The following is a 20,883-nucleotide window of genomic DNA, read 5'->3' on the forward strand; positions in this document are numbered from 1 at the left end:
AATGTAGCTTACTCAATAAATGTTAATATTTAGCATTATTGCCTTTCCTAACTAATTTTCCATGTCTTCTTCATACCCACCTTGTGCACTAGCCATACTTTTGAATTCTCTGAGCAACTCCTACTTTTAAATTTGTATGTGCTTATACAACTTGTTTTATCTCCCTGTAATATTCACTTGGTTATTTCTTACATATCCTCTCAGTTTTCTTCACTAATCTTCCTATGACCCACCTGATAGTCATTTCTTCTCCTACCCAGCAATCTTATTTAATGGATTGAGAACTAGCTAGCTTAGAATTTTTTTTTTAATTACAGTTGCTGTTTATTAATTTTCTCAATCTCTGTTATGTGAGAGTTGAGCTTTTTCTCCATTTTGCTGGTGAACTGTCTTAGTTATAGATTGTACATAGAGGCAGTGAGTATAGTATCATATCTCTAGAGTAGCCAGTATTCCAGCTACCAAACTATATTATTTGTACATACAGTAGTTCTTTGTAACTTCTGTGGGCAGAACTAGATACAGTGTGAAGAAGTGAAGAAAAAATGTTTCAGGGAAAAAATCTTTCCAATAATCAGAGCTCTCTGAAATAAGAATAGATAGTCATGGAATAGAGTGAATGCTCCCATTCACATTGATATTTTAACCAATGCTGAAATCCACTTACATTGTTGAGGAGACTTACGGAAAATTCGGGAAATTGGCTGAAAACTTCAGAGGTACTTCCCCCCTCTCAAACTATATGATTCTATGGAGTAAGAACCAATTATAATTTAATCGTGGCCAGGGTATCAGGGATTCTGAATCCTGGTTTTAGCTCTTCATTAATTAACCTAATGATGAGATCATTTATTTTATCATTTTGGCCATTACATTTCTTCCAATTCTAGGACTGAATTCTGACTTGAAGACAGCAAAAATATATTTTTTCTCTCCTCTGAAAAATTTTTATTTACAAAACAAGGAGAACAATAAATAGACACACAAACTCTGTCTTCCCTGAACTGGGAGATATCTGTAACTCCAAGTCACAATAGATATCAATGGAAAGTAGATAAAAGAAAGGCAGATGACTTAGCAGAGGAGTGGAAGATCAAAGTCAGGTACTTACAGAGAAAGATAAATATCAGAGAAGCCCAGGAATTGGAGATACCAGGGGCCACAGAAGGCAAGAGTAAGACAGGCAGATTGCTTAAAATCAATGTTAAGATGTTTATATCTGTTCCTCATCCACACCTTGCAAAAGCCCACTGGTATGAATCTCTGTGGAAAAAAAATTAAATCAGAGGCACCCTGGGTAGTAGGAAACCATATACTGAGAAAAAGTGGTTATAGATTAAGGCCACCATATATATAGAGATTAGGTCCTGCTTTTACTCAACATTGTACTGGAAATTCCAGCCAAGGCAATTAGGCAAGATAAATAAAACTGGAGATGAAAAAGTAAAACAATCTCTAGTCACAGATGACATAATCTTTTTGGGTTTTTTTGTTTGTTTGTTTTGTTTTGTTTTTAGACAGAGTCTTACTCAATTGCCCAGGCTGGAGTGCAGTGACAATCTCAGCTCACCACAACCTCCACCTCGCAACGTCAAGCGATTCTCCTGCCTCAGCCTCCCAATTAGCTGGAATTACAGGCACGCACCACCGTGCCTGGCTAATTTTTGTATTTTTTGGTAGAGATGGGGTTTCACCATGTTGGCAAAGCTGGTCTCAAACTCCTGACCTCAAATGATCTGCCCACCTCATCCTTCCAAGGTGCTAGGATTACAGGTGTGAGCCACCATGCCTGGACATCGTGTATATAGAAAATCCTAAGGGATCCACTAAAAAAACTATTAGAACCAGTAAACAATTTCAGCAAGATTGAAGGATAGGTCAATATACAAAAATAGTGTTGCTATACACTTGCAGTGAACAATGCAAAAGTGAAATTAAGAAGATAATTTCATTTAAAATTCTCATTTAACAAAAGAAGTATAAAGTATATACTCTGAAAACTACAAAAAAAGTTGTTGTAAGAAATTGATCTGGCTTGAACATTTGTCTCCTCCAAATCTCATGCTGAAATGTGAACTTCATTGTTGGAGGTTGGCCTAGTGGGAGGTGTTTGGAGCATGGAGGCAGATCCCTCACGAATGGCTTGGTGCTATCCTTGCAGTAGTGAGTTCTCACTGTATTATTTCATTCGAGAGCTGATTGTTTAAAAAAAATAAAAAATATATTTAAAAAAGAGCCTAGCATCTCCCTTGCTCCCTCTCACCATGTGAATGCCTGCTCCCCCTTCAGCTTCCATCACGATTGTAAGCTTCCTGAGGCCCTTACCAGAAGCTGGACATATATTGCCACCATGCTGGTACAGCCTGCAGAACTGAGTCAAAATAAACCTCTTTTCACTCAGCCTCAGTTACTTCTTTTTAGCAATGCAAATGGAATAACACAGAAATTAAAGGATATCTAAATAAATGGGAAAATGTCCCATATTCATGCGTCAGAAGACTTAATATTGTTTAGAAGGCTGTACTCCCCAAATTGATCTACAGATTCAGTGCAATTCCCATCAGAATCCTAGCTGACTTCTTTGTAGAAATTGACAAGCTGATTCTAAAACTCTTAAGCAAAGGATCCAGAATAGCCAAAACAATCTTGAAAAGAACAAACTAATATCCATACTTCCTGATTTCAAAACTTGCTACAAAGAAACAGTCATCAAGGCAGTATAGTATTTAAAAGGCTGGACAGGGTGGCTCATGCCTGTAATCCTAGCACTTTGGGAGGCCAAGGTGGGCAGATCACTTGAGGCTGGGAGTTCAAGGTAACACAGTATGGTATTGGCACAAGGGTAGACATATAGATTAGATTCAAGAGTCCAGAAATAAAACCATATGTCTATGGTCAACTGATTTTCAACAGGAGCACTAATACCATTCAATGGGAGGAAAGAATAGTCTTTTCAATAAATGATGCTGGGACAACTAGATGGCCACATGCAAAAAAATAAACTTGGACCCTTACCTCGTAACATATATAACAACCCAAAATGAATCAAAGATCTAGATATACAAGTCAAAATTATAAAATTATTTGAAGAAAACAGGGTTAAATCTTCATGACCTTGGATTTAGAAAAGGATTCTTAAATATGACATCAAAATCATGAGCAAGAAAAGCAAAATTTATAATCTCTACTTCATCAAAATTTACAATATGCTTCAAAAGATCCATGAAAAAAACCCACGGAATTGGAGAAAATATTTACAAATCATATGTCTGATAAGGGACTTGTATCCAGAATATTTAAAGGACTTAACAGCTCAATAAGAAGATAACACTAAGCTGGGAACAGTGGCACGTCTATAGTACCAGCTACTCAGGAGGCTGAGGCAGGAGGATCACGTGTGCCTGCGAGTTCAAGGCCAGCCTGAGTAATACAGTGAGACCCCCATCTTTAAAAAAAAATAAGACAGCCCAATGTAAAAATGGGCCATGGGTTTTTATTAATTTCCTAGAGCTGCTGTAACAAATTACTACAAACTGGGAGGTTTAAAACCACAGAAATTTATTTTCTTATAGTTCTGGAGGCTAGAAGTTTGAAGTCAAAGTAGGTGTTGGGAGGGCCATGTGCCCTCTGCAGGCTCCAGAGGAGAATCTATTCCATGATTCTCTCCTAGCTTCTGGGTGTTGCCAGCAGTTGGCATTTCTTAACGTATAGATAAATTTCAAACTCTGCCTCACTGGCTTGTTTCACATGGTATTCCTCACTGTGTCTCTGTGTTTTCTTGTATGAACCCCAGTCATTATATTTAGGGCCCACCCTACTCCAGTATGGATTCAACTTAAATTGGTTACATCTGCAAAAATGTTATTTCCAAAAAGGCAACATTCGCAGGTACCAAATGGTCATGAATTTAGGGGAGTGGGGAGGGTCTATTCAGTCCTCTACTAATCTGAGTAGACATTTCTCCAAGTTAGATATATAAGTGGCCTATAAGCATATGAGAAGATGCTGGATATCATTAGGGAAATGAAAATCAAAACTGCAATAGACCACTTTATACCCACTAGGAAGTAAGGATGTGGAATTGGAATCCTCATCCACTGCTGATGGGAATGTAAAATGGTGCAGTCGCTGTGGAAACAGCTACCATGTGACCCTGTGGACCTACTCCTAAGATATAGGAGAAATGAAAACATGTCCAAACCAAAACTTGTACATGAAGGCTTACAGCATCATTATTCATAATAGCTAAAAGGTGAAAATCCAGTCTCTACCAACAGATGAATGAATGAATGAATAAAACGTGGTATATCCATACAATGGAATATTATTCAGCATAAAAAAATAGAGTACTGATACATGCTACAATATGGATATACCTTCAAAATATTGTGCTAGGTGAAAGAAGCCACAAAAGACCACATATATGATTCCATCCATATGAAAGAAGTCATGCTGTCAAAATGCCCACCTCTGCTCAATATATTTCTCCCCAAAATAACTTAGGAACCATGGTAAAGAGAAAATACCTCAACAACAGGGTGACTGAGCACAAGAGGAAAAAAACAGACTGCAAGTTGCTCCCAGGGATTGGAGAAAATGTTTTAAAAGGAAGGTTGGAATCCATTGGTGTTCTGTTGGTCATCTCCTTTATCTTCCTGTCCTTCCTCCCCTTCATCATCATCTTTATCTTCGCTTTCATCCTCATCCGTGTCTTCATCATCTTCTTTTTCTCTTTCCCCTTCCTTGTCATCCATATTGGGACCCAAGTAATACTGTAGTTGATTTGGCCAAATACCATCTTTGATGACCTTTCCTCACTCATCTGCATCTGCATCAGAATGGTCAGTAAGCCAGTTAAAGAAGCTCTCCGGTTCCCCATGCTGCCTCTTCCTGCTGGCATTATTCTGCATTTGACTTGCATTTTTCATGAAATCCTTTCCAGATTTCCACTTGATTTTAGTGAGTTTGAAGATGGAGCACCACTCTCATTCAGATTAAAGTTTTTGGAGAGAACTTTATTTTTGAAGTAAGGATTTTTGTCAGAATGAAAATATTCTGTAACCTGGTTTAATATCTTCAAATTCTGTCACTTCAACACTGGTTAAATGAGGTAGTGCCTCTTCATCCTCCTCCACAAGCAGTGCAGACACTTGTCGATGGTTGACAAATGCTGTTACCCCTTTGGGATTTTGGCTATCAATTCAGACCTCATCTGAAAAAATGGTTGGCCGAGTTTGTTATATTTCTGTTCTGGTTTCAAAGTCTCCTCATTGGCTTGTTTATTAAGTCTACTTCATTTTGTACTTCATCAATATGTGCAGTTGCTTCTTACTGTTCTTTTTCTCCCTTCTTCAGCAAGACCAGAGAGACTGATGTCTCTTCCAGCCTCGAGGCAGAAGGTGCTCTTGGTTTCTTCTTTTGAAGCAGAAATAGAAAGCATGGCATTTGGGGGGCCATGCAGTGAAGAAAGGCCAAAAACGAGACCACCGATCTCCTTGCCCATCAGGAAGAAGCTCAGAAAACCCTAATATTATTGTTTTAAATCACAGCATCACAACCTCTGAACTTCTGCTACCTAGAACAGTGTAATGAAATCATCAGTAACGGTTATACTAGTATAAGAATTTCAGCTCAGAGTAGACATATTGCTGATTTGAAACTTTACAAATGATAGTTCTCTCTTGAAGGCAGACCCAGGTAGCTTTCCCTATTACTCTTAGCACCTGTGATAAATTGCCAAAGTGTCACAAGTTCTTTCCCTACCTGGGTCCATGCCCTTGCAATGTGACTTTGAAGCTCCTCCTCTCAAGAGATGGAATCTATTTCTTCACCCTCTTGGCCTTCTTACTTAATTTGACCTAAAGAATGCAGCAGAACTGATAATGTTCCAGCTCCAAGCTTAGGTTTCAAAACTACTTGCAAGCATCTGCTCTAGTTCTTGGAAGTTTGCTGATTTTACTGGAATAAGCCAAGGAGAGCCTGCTGGATAAGTAAAGACACCTGGACTCATTTCCTCAGCTAACAGCCAGATCCCATGAGCAAAGCTACCTAGCTGACTTGGAGCTGACCACAGTCATGAGTAAGTCCAGTCAATTCCAAAAGAACCACTCAACTGAGCTCAGCCCAAATAGAATCATGAGTTAAATAAATTGCTGTCTTAAGCCATAGAAGTTGTAGGTGTTTTGTTCAGCAGCAAAAGCTAACTTCTTTGTAATTCCTTCATCATATGAAAAAAATTTTTTTGAGACAGAGTTTCACTCTTGTTGCCCAGGCTGGAGTGCAATGGCACAATCTCGGCTCACAGCAACCTCTGCCTCCCAGGTTCAAGCGATTCTCCTGCCTCAGCCTCCCAAGTAGCTGGGATTACAGGTGCCCGCCACCGTGCCCAGCCAATTTTTTGTATTTTTAATACAGACAGGAGTTCACCATGTTGGCCAGGCTGGTCTCGAACTCTTGACCTCAGGTGATCCACCCGCCTCAGCTTCCCAAAGTGCTGGAATTACAGATGTGAGCCACTGTGCTCGGCCCATGAAAATAATTTTTATGTATTCGTTTCCCTTTCCTATAGCAGATGCTATCCACTTCTCCCCTTCTTCCTTGTTAACAGAACCCCAATTTTGTCCTGGCATCCATCTCTCCTCTCTATGACTCAGGAGCCCCAGGGGAAGCCCTTACTTTAATCAACAATTTTCTCTTCTCTTTGCAGTGATTTGTTTAGGATCAGTCCCATAACCTGAAAGGAAGTTTTCTGGGAGCCTCTGAGAAAAGTGTCTTCATCGTGAGAAGGCCACAGTAAAAAATTAGCCAAGTGTTGTGGCACAGGCCTGTAGTCTCAGCTACTCCGGAAGCTAAAGCAGGAAGATCGCTAGAGCCTAGGAGGTTGAGGCTGCAGTGAACTGTGATTGTGCCACTGCACGCTAGCCTGGATGACTGAGTGAGACCCTGTCTCCAAAAAAAAAAAAAAAAAGAAGAAGAAAAAGAAAGTTACACAGCCAGGCATAGTGGCTCACGCCTGTAATCCCAGAAATTTGGGAGGCTGAGGTCAGAGGATCTCTTGATCCTAGGAGTTCAAGGCTGCAGTGAGTTATGACTGTGCCACTGCATTCCAGCCTGGGCAACAAGTCAGACCCTGTCTCTTTAAACAAAATAGAAAAAGCCACACAAAGAGATGATCACTTTCTGTCTCTGTACTTTGATGAATCTGAAGGTGATACTTCGAGTTGTAGCAAGCATTTTGAAACTTCAAAAGGAACAACCTGAGGCCTGTGTGGTGGCTCATGCCTATAATCCCAGCACTTTGGGAGACCGAGGCTCAATCACTGGAGCCCAGGAGTTCAAGACCAGCCTAGGCAACATCACAAACCCCATCTCTACCAAAAAAAATTACAAAATACAAAAATTAGTTGGTGGTTGGCTCATGCCTGTAGTCTCAGCTACTCAGAAGGCTGAGGTGGGAGGGCCTGGGCCCAGGAGGTGGAGGCCCTGACCTCGGGCCAGGAGACAGAAGTTGCAGTGAGCTGAAATCACATCACTGTACTCCAGCCTGGGAGACAGAGTGAGACGTCTCCAAAAAAAGAAAATAATAATAAAAATAATAAAGGAACAACCTGAGGAAAATGCCCGCACAATCAGAAAGGCAGAGAATGAGATGAAAATAACTTGTCTTTATTGATGTCTTGTGCTGTTGAATCAACTAGCCCTAAAGCCTATCCTACCTTTGTACTTACGGTTATGTGAGGTAATATATTCCTTATTGCTTAAGCCAATTTTAGTTGGTTTTGTTGTTACTTACAACTGATGTTATAATTAACACAACATCCACTAGAATATAAGCTCCAAGAGGGCAGGGAATGTGTCTATTTTGTTTACCACTCTATCTCCAGTGTGTAGTCCAACACCTATCCCCTAAACAAACATGTAATAGTTATTTACTGAATGACTATAAGCATATTATATCAATTATCATTTATTAAGTACGACTGCAATTGACACTTGACTAGACAGCATAAAGATCTAATTAGGGAGCCTGACTACTCTTGACTGTGAGTCAGTCCTTTAAGAGAAGAACTTTACCTTTGCTCTCCACAATCTGGCATACAGTAGACCTCTACACATTTGCTAACTAAATGACCTATGTCACAGAATTTTGCCAACTCTCCAGCAGGGGGTGCCCCTAACCAGCTGTTCTGGGCTCTGGGAACTTTTTTTATTTTTTTTTTTATCATCAGCCCCTCCTTTGCTGCATTCCCCTTCATCTTCCCCCGACCCCCTCTTGGAGCCAAGGAACACAGCAATGCAAGGAAGCTCAGAAGGGACTTTTCAATTTTCAGAACCTCAGCGTCTGTCCTATCCCAGCTTCCAGCACCTGTTAGAGAGGGCTGAGAATATGCTTCTATGATCAGAGGATGCTCTCTTAGGTCAGGGTTAAGCAAACATTATCTGTAAAAGGCCAGATAGTAAACATTCTAGGGCCGTAAGGTCTTTGTCCTGTCATGCTCTTGTAACACAAAGAACTGCTGAGCCAAGCATCCCTGCAGCCTCTGTATTTCTGGCTATGCAAGATCATGTATTCCTTTATTACTTAAGCCAATTTTAGTTTGCTTTATTGTTACTTACACCTAAAGATATAATTAACTGTCCACAGCTAGACTTATAAGCTCCAAGAGGGCAGGGAACTTAATAAGTAAATGAATACAAGAATAAGCAAAAGAATGGATGTGGGTGTAAGTGTTTCAAAAAAAAATTATTGACAAAAACAGACAGCTGGCCAGATTTGGCTAACCCCTGCTTTAGGTGAACAAAGCATTGCCTAGGTCATTGGTTTTCAAACTTGAAGGTGCATCAGAATCACCTGTAGGGCCTATTTAAACACTGATGGCTGGGACTCACTTGAGTTTCTAATTCAATAAGTCTGGGCTAGGGCTGGAGAATTTCAATTTCTAATAGTTTAGTCTTGCCAAATAAAATACAGAATTCCCATATATCAGATTCTTGAATTTCAGATAAATGATGAATCACTTTTAGTATATGTATGTCTCAAAGATTTATTATTCATCATTTATCTGAAATTCAAATTTAATCTGGCATCCCTAAATCCCTAAATCTGGCAGTCTTAGACAAGTTTTCAGGTGATGTTCACGCTGCTGGTTCAGGAACCACAATTTGAGAAACAATGGCAATATAGTCTCATGCATAAAGTTGCCTTGCTAATTCAGAAGTCTTGAGTTGGAGTGAAGTAAATACCCATCACTCTAACACAGGATTTCTGCACACTCAGTCTGTATATGTGAACATATATCTACTTGGTTCACAAGTTTGAGGTTTGCCTAGATACTTTCTGCGTTCGGTAGATACTTTCTGTGTTCGTTTTCAACAATTATGTATTTGTTGTGCACTTACTATGACTCAGATAGAATTTACTTCGAATTTCAGTCCTGTACTTAAGATACTGGGCAAGTTTTTTAACAACTCTATTCCTCAGATTCTTCATTTGTAAAATTGAGATGACAATTTCTCCTTCATGGAGTTGTTGAATGGAAATGAAATAACATATATAAAGAATTTACCACAGTGCGTGGTAAGGAATAAGCTGGTCAGTACTCAACTAATAGTGTAGCTACTACTATCGAAAATACAGGCCAGCCACAGTAGCTCATGCCTGTTATCCCAGCACTCTGGGAGGCTGAGGCGGCTGGATCACCTGAGGTCAGGAGTTCAAGACCAGCCTGGCCAACAAGGTGAAACCCCATCTCTACTAAAAACAAAAATTAGCTGAGCATGGTGGCAGGCGCCTGTAATCCCAGCTGTTCAGGAGGCTGAGGCAGGCTGAGATCTTACCACTGCACTCCAGCCTGGGCGACAGAGTGAAACTCCATCTCAAAAAAAAGAAAAAGAAAAAAAAATACAGTAATTCTCAAAAAAAGTGTGAACCCTGGAAAGTGTGGACCCTGAGCCAGCAGCATCAACAGACCTAGGAACTTACTAAAGCTGCAAATTGTCTGGCCCCACACTAAACCTACTGCATCCGAAATTCTAGGATGTTGCACAGCAATCTGATTTAACAAGCCCTCCAGATGATCCCAATGCATGCTAACATTTGAAAAACACTGCTGAAGAAAATATAAGAGAGGCTGTGTGTGCTTGGGGCTAAGAATACTGGGGCAAATGGGGCACAAATCTTCCCCTTCTTTTCCCAGAACAGTTTTACATAAGGGACTAGACCTAGTGGTGTTCCAGTATGCCTTCACCTCCCCTATACTCTCTTCTATATAGCCTGAAAATCATCAGAAATTCACTTAAGCAAAGATTGTTTAGCTGATTTTTTCATTCGACATTTCTTTGAATGCCTATTATGAGCCATATAGTATGTTAAGCAATGAGCATTCAAAAAATAAGGAAAGGGTCAAGCACGGTGGCTTATGCCTATAATCCCAACACTTTGGGAGGCCGAGGCGGGTGGATCACCTGAGATCAGGAGTTCGAGACCAGCCTGACCAATATGGTGAAACCCCAACTCAACTAAAAATACAAAAATTAGCTGGGTGTGGTGGTGTGCACCTGTAGTCCCAGTTACTTGGGAGGCTGAGACAGGAGAACTGCTTGAACCTGGAAGGCGGAGGTTTCAGTGAACTGAGATCGTACCACTGCACTGCACTGCAACCTGGGCAACAGAGCGATAATCTGTCTCAAAAAAAAAAAAAAAAAGGGGAAAGGCTCCTGTTTGAAGAGCTCTTAGTCTGGCACTGATTTTAGAGCATAGGAAACCACAAGATGTGTGCATTTCAATGATGCTAAAATGAGCAGGTTATTAAATGAGGTAGAAGAGAGGCAATAATTCAGAAAGGCAGAGCCCTTTCCAGAGGAAATTTGTTTTACAAATATTAACTGAACCCAACATCATGCATGCAGAAAGCAGCCTGACTACCTGGGAAGCCTCTACTACCAGGAAGGCAGCCTAGCAGGATCTAGTTCTAAACCTGGCAAGGCCACCAGAAAGAGGCATCAGGCAGTGAGGGGCCATATCAAATCCCAGTCTGTTCACAGCTGGCTTCTTGGACGTACTGGCCTTCACTATGGCCCAGAAGACTAGAAAGCACAGCCACAGACAAGAAGAGTCCTGGTAGAAAGCTGAGTCAGGCCCCATCTGGGACAGGAACTGCTAAATCCTAGACACAGAAGCAATTCAATAGGCGGCAGAGCTAGTGACAATTCTCTAGCACTCCCACTCATGACCTCGGACATGGGTTTGGAAGACACCAGTTAGTAACAGTGAGAAAATTTCAAGTTGACTGTGGAAAGTTGGGCTGGGCTGGGCTGCAATAAACTTTATATAACTAGATCTACTTTGGGCTGTTTTGTGTTGTGCCCAGCCAATATAAAATTGCAGTTTAGCAAAACGTTGGAGAGTTTATTATTAAAATACTCCCTAAATGATTATGGTACATTCACTCTTTTCACATGTGGGAACCATTGCATGATACAGGTCTATATAGGGGCATCACTAATACAACGCTTTGCACACCTGGCCAGTTAAATGCATGAATAAATGATTCTCTGCTGTCTACTAGGAGCTTACATTTTAGAGCAAAGGCAAAAAAGTATTTTGAAGGACACTTCACAGACACTTTTGACTTCCCAAGGGTCACAAACTCTGTATTTCAGCCAGATTTATTCAGGGATTAAGGGAATAATGCAGAACTCTTACATAAGCTATTCATTTTATTATTTTTCATTAGAGTCAGGGTCTCACTCCGTCACCAGGGCCGGAGTGCAGTGGCGGGATCATGGCTCACTGCCGTCTTGAACTCTTGGGCTCAAGCAATCCTCCTGCCTCAACCTTCCAAGTAGCTAAGACTACAGGCATGTGCCACCACACCTGGCTAGCTGTTTTTTGTAGAGATGGAATCTCACTATGTTGCCAGGGCTGGTCTCAAATTCTTGGGCTCAAGTGACCTTCCTGCGTCAGCCTCCTAAAGTGCTGGAATTACAGGCTTGAGCCACCGCCCCCTGCAGGTTGCTATTCAGAACTGGGAATATTAAGACTTAATTTGCAACCAGATTCAGTAAGATAAACCAAGCCTTTCTTATATGAAATATTAACAGTTTAAAAAGTGATTTTGCATGGCTGAGTACAGTGGCTCACGCCTGTAATTCCAGCACTTTGGGAGGTCAAGGCGGGCAGATCACCTGAGGTCGGGAGTTCGAGACCAGCCTGACCCATATGTAGAAACCCCATCTCTACCAAAAATACAAAATTAGCCAGGCGTGGAGGTGCATGCCTGTAATCCCAGCTACTCGGTAGGCTGAGGCAGGAGAATCGCTTGAACCCGGGAGGCAGAGGTTGCCATGAGCTGAGATCGCGCCGTTGCACTCCAGCCTGGGCAACAAGAGCAAAACTCCGTCTCAAAAAAAAAAAAAAAGTGATTTTGCAATGAAGAAAAATAATGGCCCAAATAGTACAGGTGTCAATTCAATGCCATACAGTTCTTATGATCAATGGTTTTCTGGCAACCCAAAATTTAATGGTTTTGGAATTAAACACACATACTTCCCTCACTCATTATGCAGAAATGTAACAGAAATCACCCAACAATTTTTTATTCCACATCAGTCTGGTGTACCCAAAGCAAGAAAGGCAAAAGGAATCTGCTTTGATTCACATGAAGTCTTCCTCTGCATCAGAAAATAACCATGAAATACCAAGAATCTTTGTAGAAATCCACCAGCTCAATTCCAAAGTGATAGTCATTTTCTATAAATCACAACAGGGGAAAACCAGAGGTGACCACTGAAAGCAGGGGAAGTTACAGACTTTACAGTGTTGGCACTGTGGTCTCTGGTTAAAGACAGGCCATCTAGCACTTTTTACTGATGGTTGTATTTCTGACAATGTGGTCCCCACTCCCAATAGCTTTGGTAAAAGCCATCTAGACTCATTTTCCCTAGGTTATTGTATTTCAGACTGCAGGCTGAGATCCATAGGTAGGTTGCGAAATCAATTTAGTGAGTTACAATCAGCATTACAAAAAGAAAAAAAAAAGAAATAAAAAATTTCAGAATGCATCATACTTGGTAAGTATATTGTTTCATGGAACTTTCTATATGTGTGTATGATTGGGGTATTATGTATAGTCTATTTCTTACTGTAGGTCGCATTAAAAAACATTTAAGACCTACTGTCCTAAATGATACCTTGTTCAAGCCTGAAGATGCAATTAAGCAGAATGACTGTCCCCTTTGCCTCAAGGGAGCATTTTAATTCTTCAAGCACTTCTGGAAAAGTGACCATCATTTCTTTAGATTTTTGCCTTTCTCAGAATTTGCTTAAAGATAACTTTAAAATCACTGAGTTTCTTTTTATTGTTGTTGTTATTGTACTTTAAGTTCCAGGGTACATGTACACAACGTGCAGGTTTGTTACACATGTATACATGTGCCACGTTGGTGTGCTGCACCCATTAACTCCTCATTTACATTAGGTATATCTCCTAATGCTATCCCTCCCCCTCTCCCCCCACCCCACAAGAGGCCCCAGTGTGTGATGTTGCCCTTCCTGTGTCCCAAGTGTTCTCACTGTTCAAATCACACCTATGAGTGAGAACATGTGGTGTCTGGTTTTCTGTTCTTGCGATAGTTTGCTCAGAATAATGGTTTCCAGCTTCATCCATGTCCCTACAAAGGACATGAACTCATCCTTTTTTATGGCTGCATAGTATTCCATGGTGTATATGTGCCACATTTTCTTAATCCAGTCTGTCATTGATGGACATTTGGGTTTGTTCCAAGTCTTTGCTATTGTGAATAGTGCCGCATTAAACATACATGTGCACATGTCTTTATAGTAGCACAATTTATAATCCTTTGGGTATATACCCAGTCATGGGATGGCTGGGTCAAATGGTATTTCTAGTCCTAGATCCTTGAGGAATTGCCACACTGTCTTCCACAATGGTTCAACTAGTTTACAGTCCCACCAGCAGTGTAAAAGTGTTCCTATTTCTCCACATCCTTTCCAGCACCTGTTGTTTCCTGACTTTTTCATGATCGCTATTCTGACTGGCGTGAGATGGTATCTCATTGTGGTTTTGATTTGCATTTCTCTGATGGCCAGTGATGATGAGCATTTTTTCATGTGTCTGTTGGTTGCATAAATGTCTTCTTTTGAAAAGTGTCTGTTCATATCCTTTGCCCACTTTTTGATGGGGTTGTTTTTTTCTTGTAAATTTCTTTGAGTTCTTTGTAGATTCTGGATATCAGCCCTTTGTCAGATGGGTAGATGGTAAAAATTTTCTCCCATTCTGTAGGTTGCCTGTTCACTCTGATGGTAGTGTCTTTTGCTGTGCAGAAGCTCTTTGGTTTAATTAGATCCCATTTGTCAATTCTGGCTTTTGTTGCCATTGCTTTTGGTGTTTTAGACATGAATTCCTTGCCCGTGCCTATGTCCTGAATGGTATTGCCTAGGTTTCGCCTAGGTTTTCTTCTAGGGTCTTTATGGTTTTAGGTCTAACATTTAAGTCTTTAATCCATCTTGAATTAATTTTTGTATAAGGTGTAAGAAAGGGATCCAGTTTCAGCTTTCTACATATGACTAGCCAGTTTTCCCAGCACCATTTATTAAATAGGGAATCCTTTCCCCATTTCTTGTTTTTGTCAGGTTTGTCAAAGTTTTGTCAGGTTTGTCAAAGTGGTTGTAGATGTGTGGTATTATTTCTGAGGGCTCTATTCTGTTCCATTAGTCTATATCTCTGCTTTGGTACCAGTACCATGCTGTTTTGGTTACTGTAGCCTTGTAGTATAGTTTGAAGTCAGGTAGCGTGATGCCTCCAGTTTTGTTCTTTTTGCTTAGGATTGTGTTGGCAATCAGGCACTTTTATGGTTCCATATAAACTTTAAAGTAGTTTTTTCCAATTCTGTGAAGAAAGTCATTGGTAGCTTGATGGGGATGGCATTGAATCTATAAATTACCTTGGGCAGTATGGCCATTTTCACAATATTGATTCTTCCTATCCACGAGCACGGAATGTTCTTCCATTTGTTTGAGTCCTTTTATTTCGTTGAGCAGTGCTTTGTAGTTCTCCTTGAAGAGGTCCTTCACATCCCTTGTAAGTTGGATTCCTAGGTATTTTATTCTCTTTGAAGCAATTGTGAATGGGAGTTCACTCATGATTTGGCTGTTTCTCTGTTATTGGTGTATAAGAATGTTTGTGATTTTTGGACATTGATTTTATATCCTGAGACTTTGCTGAAGTTGCTTATCAGCTTAAGGAAATTTTGGGCTGAGCTGATGGGGTTTTCTAAGCATACAATCACGTCACTTTCAAACAGGGACAATTTGACTTCCTCTTTTCCTAATTGAATACCCTTTATTTCTTTCTCTTGCCTGACTGCCCTGGCCAGAACTTCCAACACTATGTTGAATAGGAGTGGTGAGAGAGGGCATCCCTGTCTTGTGCCAGTTTTCAAAGGGAATGCTTCCAGTTTTTGCCCATTCAGTATGATATTGGCTATGGGTTTGTCATAAATAGCTCTTATTATTTTGAGGTATGTCCCTTCAATACCTAATTTATTGAGAATTTTTAGCATGAAGGGCTGTTGAATTTTGTCAAAGGCCTTTTCTGCATATATTGAGATAATCATGTGGTTTTTGTCTTTGGTTCTGTTTATATACTGGATTATGTTTATTGATTTGCATATGTTGAACCAGCCTTGCATCCCAGGGATGAAGCCAACTTGATCGTGGTGGATACACTTTTTGATGTGCTGCTGGATTCGGTTTGCCAGTATTTTATTGGGGATTTTTGCATCGATGTTCATCAGGAATATTGATCTAAAATTCTCTTTTTTTGTTGTATCTCTGCCAGGCTTTGGTATCAGGATGATGTTGGCATCATAAAATAAATTAGGAAGAATTCCCTCTTTTTCTATTGACTGGAATAGTTTCAGAAGGAATGGTACCAGCTCCTCTTTGTACCTCTGCTAGAATTCGGCTGTGAATCCATCTGGTCCTAGACTTTTTTTGGTTGGTAGGCTATAAATTATTGTCTCAATTTCAGAGCCTGCTATTTGTCTATTCAGGGATTCAACTTCTTCCTGGTTTAGTCTTGGGAGAGTGTATGTGTCCAGGAATTTATCCATTTTTTCTGGATTTTCTAGTTTACTTGTGTAGAGGTGTTTATAGTATTCTCTGATGGTAGTTTGTGTTTCTGTGGGATTGGTGGTGATATCCCCTGTATCATTTTTTATTGCGTCTATTTGATTCTTCTCTCTTTTCTTATTAGTCTTGCTAGCAGTCTATCAATTTTGTTGATCTTTTCAAAAAAACCAGCTCCTGCATTCATTGATTTTTTGAAGGGTTTTTTGTGTCTCTATCTCCTTCAGTTCTGCTCTGATCTTAGTTATTTCTTGCCTTCTGCTAGCTTTTGAATGTGTTTTCTCTTGCTTCTCTAGTTCTTTTAATTGTGATGTTACAGTGTCGATTTTAGATCTTTCCTGCTTTCTCTTGTGGATATTTAGTGCTATAAATTTCCCTCTACACACTGCTTTAAATGTATCCCAGAGATTCTGGTATGTTGTATCTTTGTTCTCATTGGTTTCAAAGAACTTCTTTATTTCTGCCTTCATTTTGTTATGTACCCAGTAGTCATTCAGGAGCAGGTTGTTCAGTTTCTATGTAGTTGAGCGGTTTTGAGTGAGTTTCATAATCCTGAGTTCTAGTTTGGTTGCACTGTGGTCTGAGAGACAGTTTGTTATAATTTCTGTTCTTTTACATTTGCTGAGTGCTTTACTTCCAATTATGTGGTCAGTTTTGGAATAAGTGCGATGTGGTGCTGAGAAGAATGTATATTCTGTTGATTTGGGGTGGAGAGTTCTGTAGATGTCTATTAGGTCCACTTGGTCCAGAGCTCAGTTCAAGTCCTGGATATCCTTGTTAACTTTCTGTCTCGTTGATCTGTCTAATGTTGACAGTGAGGTGTTAAAGTCTTCCATTATTATTGTGTGGGAGTCTAAGTCTCTTTGTAGGTCTCTAAGGACTTGCTTTATGAATCTGGGTGTTCCTGTATTGGGTGCATATATCTTTAGGATAGTTAGGTCTTGTTGTTGAATTGATCCCTTTACCATTATGTAATGGCCTTGTCTCTTTTGATCTTTGTTGCTTTAAAGTCTGTTTTATCAGCGACTAGGATTGCCACCCATGCTTTTTTTTTGTTTTCCATTTGCTTGGTAGATCTGCCTCCATCTCTTTATTTTGAGCCTATGTGTGTCTCTGCACATGAGATGGGTCTCCTGAATACAGCATACTGATGGGTCTTGACTCTTTATCCAATTTGCCAGTCTGTGTCTTTTAATTGGAGCATTTAGCCTATTTACATTTAAGGTTAACATTGTTATGTGTGAATTTGATCATGTCATTATGATGTTAACTGGTTATTTCGCTTGTTAGTTGATGCAGTTTCTTCGTGGCATCGATGATCTTTACAGTTTGGCATGTTTTTGCAGTGGCTGGTACCAGTTGTTCCTTTCCATGTTTAGTGCTTCCTTCAGGATCTCTTGTAGAGCAGGTCTGGGGGTGACGAAATCTCTCAGCATTTGCTTGTCTGTAAAGGATTTTATTTCTCCTTCACTTATGAAACTTAGTTTGGCTGGATATGAAATTCTGGGTTGAAAATTATTTTCTTTAAGAACGTTGAATATTGGCCCCCACTCTTCTGGCTTATAGTTTCTGCCAAGAGATCCGCTGTTAATCTGATGGGCTTCCCTTTGTGGGTAAGCCAACCTCTCTCTCTGGCTGCCCTTAACATTTTTTCCTTCATTTCAACTTTGGTGAATCTGACAATTATGTGTCTTGGAGTTGCTCTTCTCAAGGAGCATCTTTGTGGCATTATTTGTATTTCCTGAATTTGAATGTTGGCCTGCTTTGGTAGGTTGGGGAAGTTCTCCTGGATAATATCCTGCAGAGTGTTTTCCAACTTGGTTCCATTCTCCCCATCATTTTCAGGTACATCAATCAGATGTAGATTTAGTCGTTTCACATAGTCTCATATTTCTTGGAGGCTTTGTTTCTTTTTACTGTTTTCTCTAAACCTCTCTTCTTGCTTCATTTCATTCATTTTGATCTTTAATCACTGATACCCTTTCTTCCACTTGATCGAATCATCTACTGAAGCGTGTGCATTTGTCATGTAGTTCTCATGCCATGGTTTTCAGCTCCATCAGGTCATTTAAGGACTTCTCTACACTGGTTATTCTAGTTAGCCATGCGTCAAATCTTTTTTCAAGGTTTTCAGCTTCTTTGCAATGGGTTCGAACTTCCTCCTTTAGCTTGGAGAAGTTTCATCATCTGAAGCCTTCTCTCAACTCGTCAGTCATTCTCCATCCAGCTTTGTTCTGTTGCTGGCGAGGAGCTGCATTCCTTAAAGTCACTGAGTTTCTACCAGCCTTTTTCCAGTATTTTGTAGTAGATGATATACTCAAAGCCACATCTTATTCCTTTCTCACCCCATTTTTTTCTTCTAAACACTCCAAACTTCATCCTATTTGTCATCTCAGCCAGGCACAGTGGTTCACACCTGTAATCACAGCACTTTGGGAGGCTGAGGCAGGAGGATCACTTGAGGCCAGGAGTTCCAGACAGCCTGGCCAACATGGCGAAACCCCATCTGTACTAATCATACGAAAAAAAAAAATCAGCTGGCTGTGGTGGCACACACTTGTAATCCCAGCTACTCGGGAGGCTGAGACAGGAGAATCGCTTGAACCTGAGAGGTGGAGGTTGCAGTGAGCCGAGATTTCACCACTGCATTCCAGTCTGGGCGACAGAGTGAGACTTTGTCTCAAATAAAAGTTGAGTTACTTTTGTGCAGTGTTTCCCCTCCCCTGGTAAGAACAAAATATTTGTGTGTATAAGACAAATACCAATTTTGTAATTTCTAGTATTTCACATAAGAGGTAAAGGCTCTTATGTTTGTATTTAAAATGATCATTACACCAGGCGTGGTGGCTCACACCTGTAATCCCAGCACTTTGGGAGGCAAGGTGGGTGGATCACTTGAGGTCAAGAGTTCAAGACCAGCCTGGCCAACATGGTGAAACCCCATCTCTACTAAAAATACAAAAATTAGCTGGGCGTGGTGGCACACAGCTGTAATCCCAACTACTCGGGAGGCTGAGGCAGGAGAATCACTTGAAACTGGAAGGCACAAGTTGCAGTGAGCTGAAATCACACCACTGCACTCCAGCCTGGGCAACAAGAGGGAAACTGTCTCAAAAAAATAAAATGATCATTACACAATATGAAAATGAATACTAAAATTCATGCTAACAATTTAACTTTACTTAGAATGGCATTAAATAGCAAAATTTAAAACCATGACCAGTTGAGAAATTGTTAAAGAATGGAAAAAGCTTTATAATTAGTACCTTTAACCTAATTTTTCCTTTTTTTTTTTTTCTTTTCTTTTGAGATAGGGTCTTGCTCTGTCACCCTGGCTGGATTGCAGTGGTGTGATCACAACTCACTGCAGCCTCAGCCTCCTGGGCTCCAGTGATACTCCCACCTTAGCCTCCCCAGTAGCTGGGACAACAGGTGCACACTACCACACCCAGCTAATTTTAAAATATTTTGTAGAGACAGGGTCTTGCTATGTTGCGTAGGCTGGTCGCAAACTCCTGAGCTCAAGCAGTCCTCCTGCCTTGGCCTCCCAAAGTGCTGTGATTACAGGCATGAACCACCTCTCCCAGCCTTTTCTGTTTTTGTTTTTGAGACGGAGTCTCATTCTGTTGCCCAGGCTGGAGTGCAGTGGCGCAATCTCAGCTCACCACAACCTCTGCCTCACGGGCTCAAGTGATTCTCATGTTTCAGCCTCCTGAGTAGCTGTGATTATAGGTACATGCCATCATGCCTAGCTAAGTTTTGTATTTTTGGTGGAGACGAGGTTTCACCATGTTGGCCAAGCTGGTCTCAAACTCCTGACCTCAGATGATCCACCCACCTCGGCCTCCCAAAGTGCTGGGATTACAGGCATGAACCACCACATCTGGCCCAAGGAGTTTGCCTTTTCATTTTGCACTGGGCCCTGGAAATTACATAGCTGACCTTGTCTTCAGGACTAGAAACAGGACCAATAGCATCCTGTGTTCCTCTTGAATTAATCTACGTTTCTTTGACAACCAGCTGGAGACAGGCTTCATGAAGTACAGGGGGCTCCAGGAAGACTTTGTTCTGAAATCCAAGAATCCGCACTGTATCCTTTACCCAAGCTCTGGCATAGTCATCATGACTTTGGTTCCCTTGGGGCAAAGAGCATACTTTTGGCCTGAATGGACATTGAGTGTGGGGGTGCTTAACACCTCTGCTGAACAGGTCTTGTACACTTTTGAGTTGGAGGGCAGGTCAGCTAGGTGTGCACTTCCAAAAGAGCCCTCACTGTCTAAGGTACAGTTGTAATCCAGGAAGGAAATGAGCTCCATGATGTGCCACTATGTGGAGAACTCATGGGTTATCACAACACTGAAACTCTTGATGAATGATTACTGGAGGAGGGAGTTTAGATCGTGTCAGGCCCTACACTATGGAGTGTGGGGATGCCACCCTTGGTTCCCATTGTCCAAAAGCAAAACCCAGGAACTTCCACATCGTACTGTCCTTCACATCAGTGTAGAAGGCTTTGAAAAACCTGCTGTCCTGATGAGAGCCTTGTCTCACCACAAAAGGCTACAACAGGGATATGGCATCAATTGGATCCTCATCCAGCTTGAAATAAACTGTGGAAGCTGCTTTTCCTCAAGACCTGATAGAGGGTGAAGTTTTGGGCTTGGTAGAGACTGAAGCAGACTGGCGCATCAGCAGCCAAGACTGCAAAGTGGGAGACATGATGGTAAGGAAGA

At 40.9% G+C, this 20,883-nt stretch overlaps 1 pseudogene; it reads right to left on the reverse strand.

Moving 5' to 3' along the window:
• Positions 1 to 2,603: 2,603 nt before the first annotated feature.
• LOC101012437 lies at positions 2,604 to 5,480 on the reverse strand (annotated as a pseudogene).
• Between the last annotated feature and the right edge of the window lie 15,403 nt (positions 5,481 to 20,883).

This window comes from Papio anubis, chromosome 12, assembly GCF_008728515.1.
Source record: "Papio anubis isolate 15944 chromosome 12, Panubis1.0, whole genome shotgun sequence".
NCBI classification, from domain to species: Eukaryota; Metazoa; Chordata; class Mammalia; order Primates; family Cercopithecidae; genus Papio; species Papio anubis.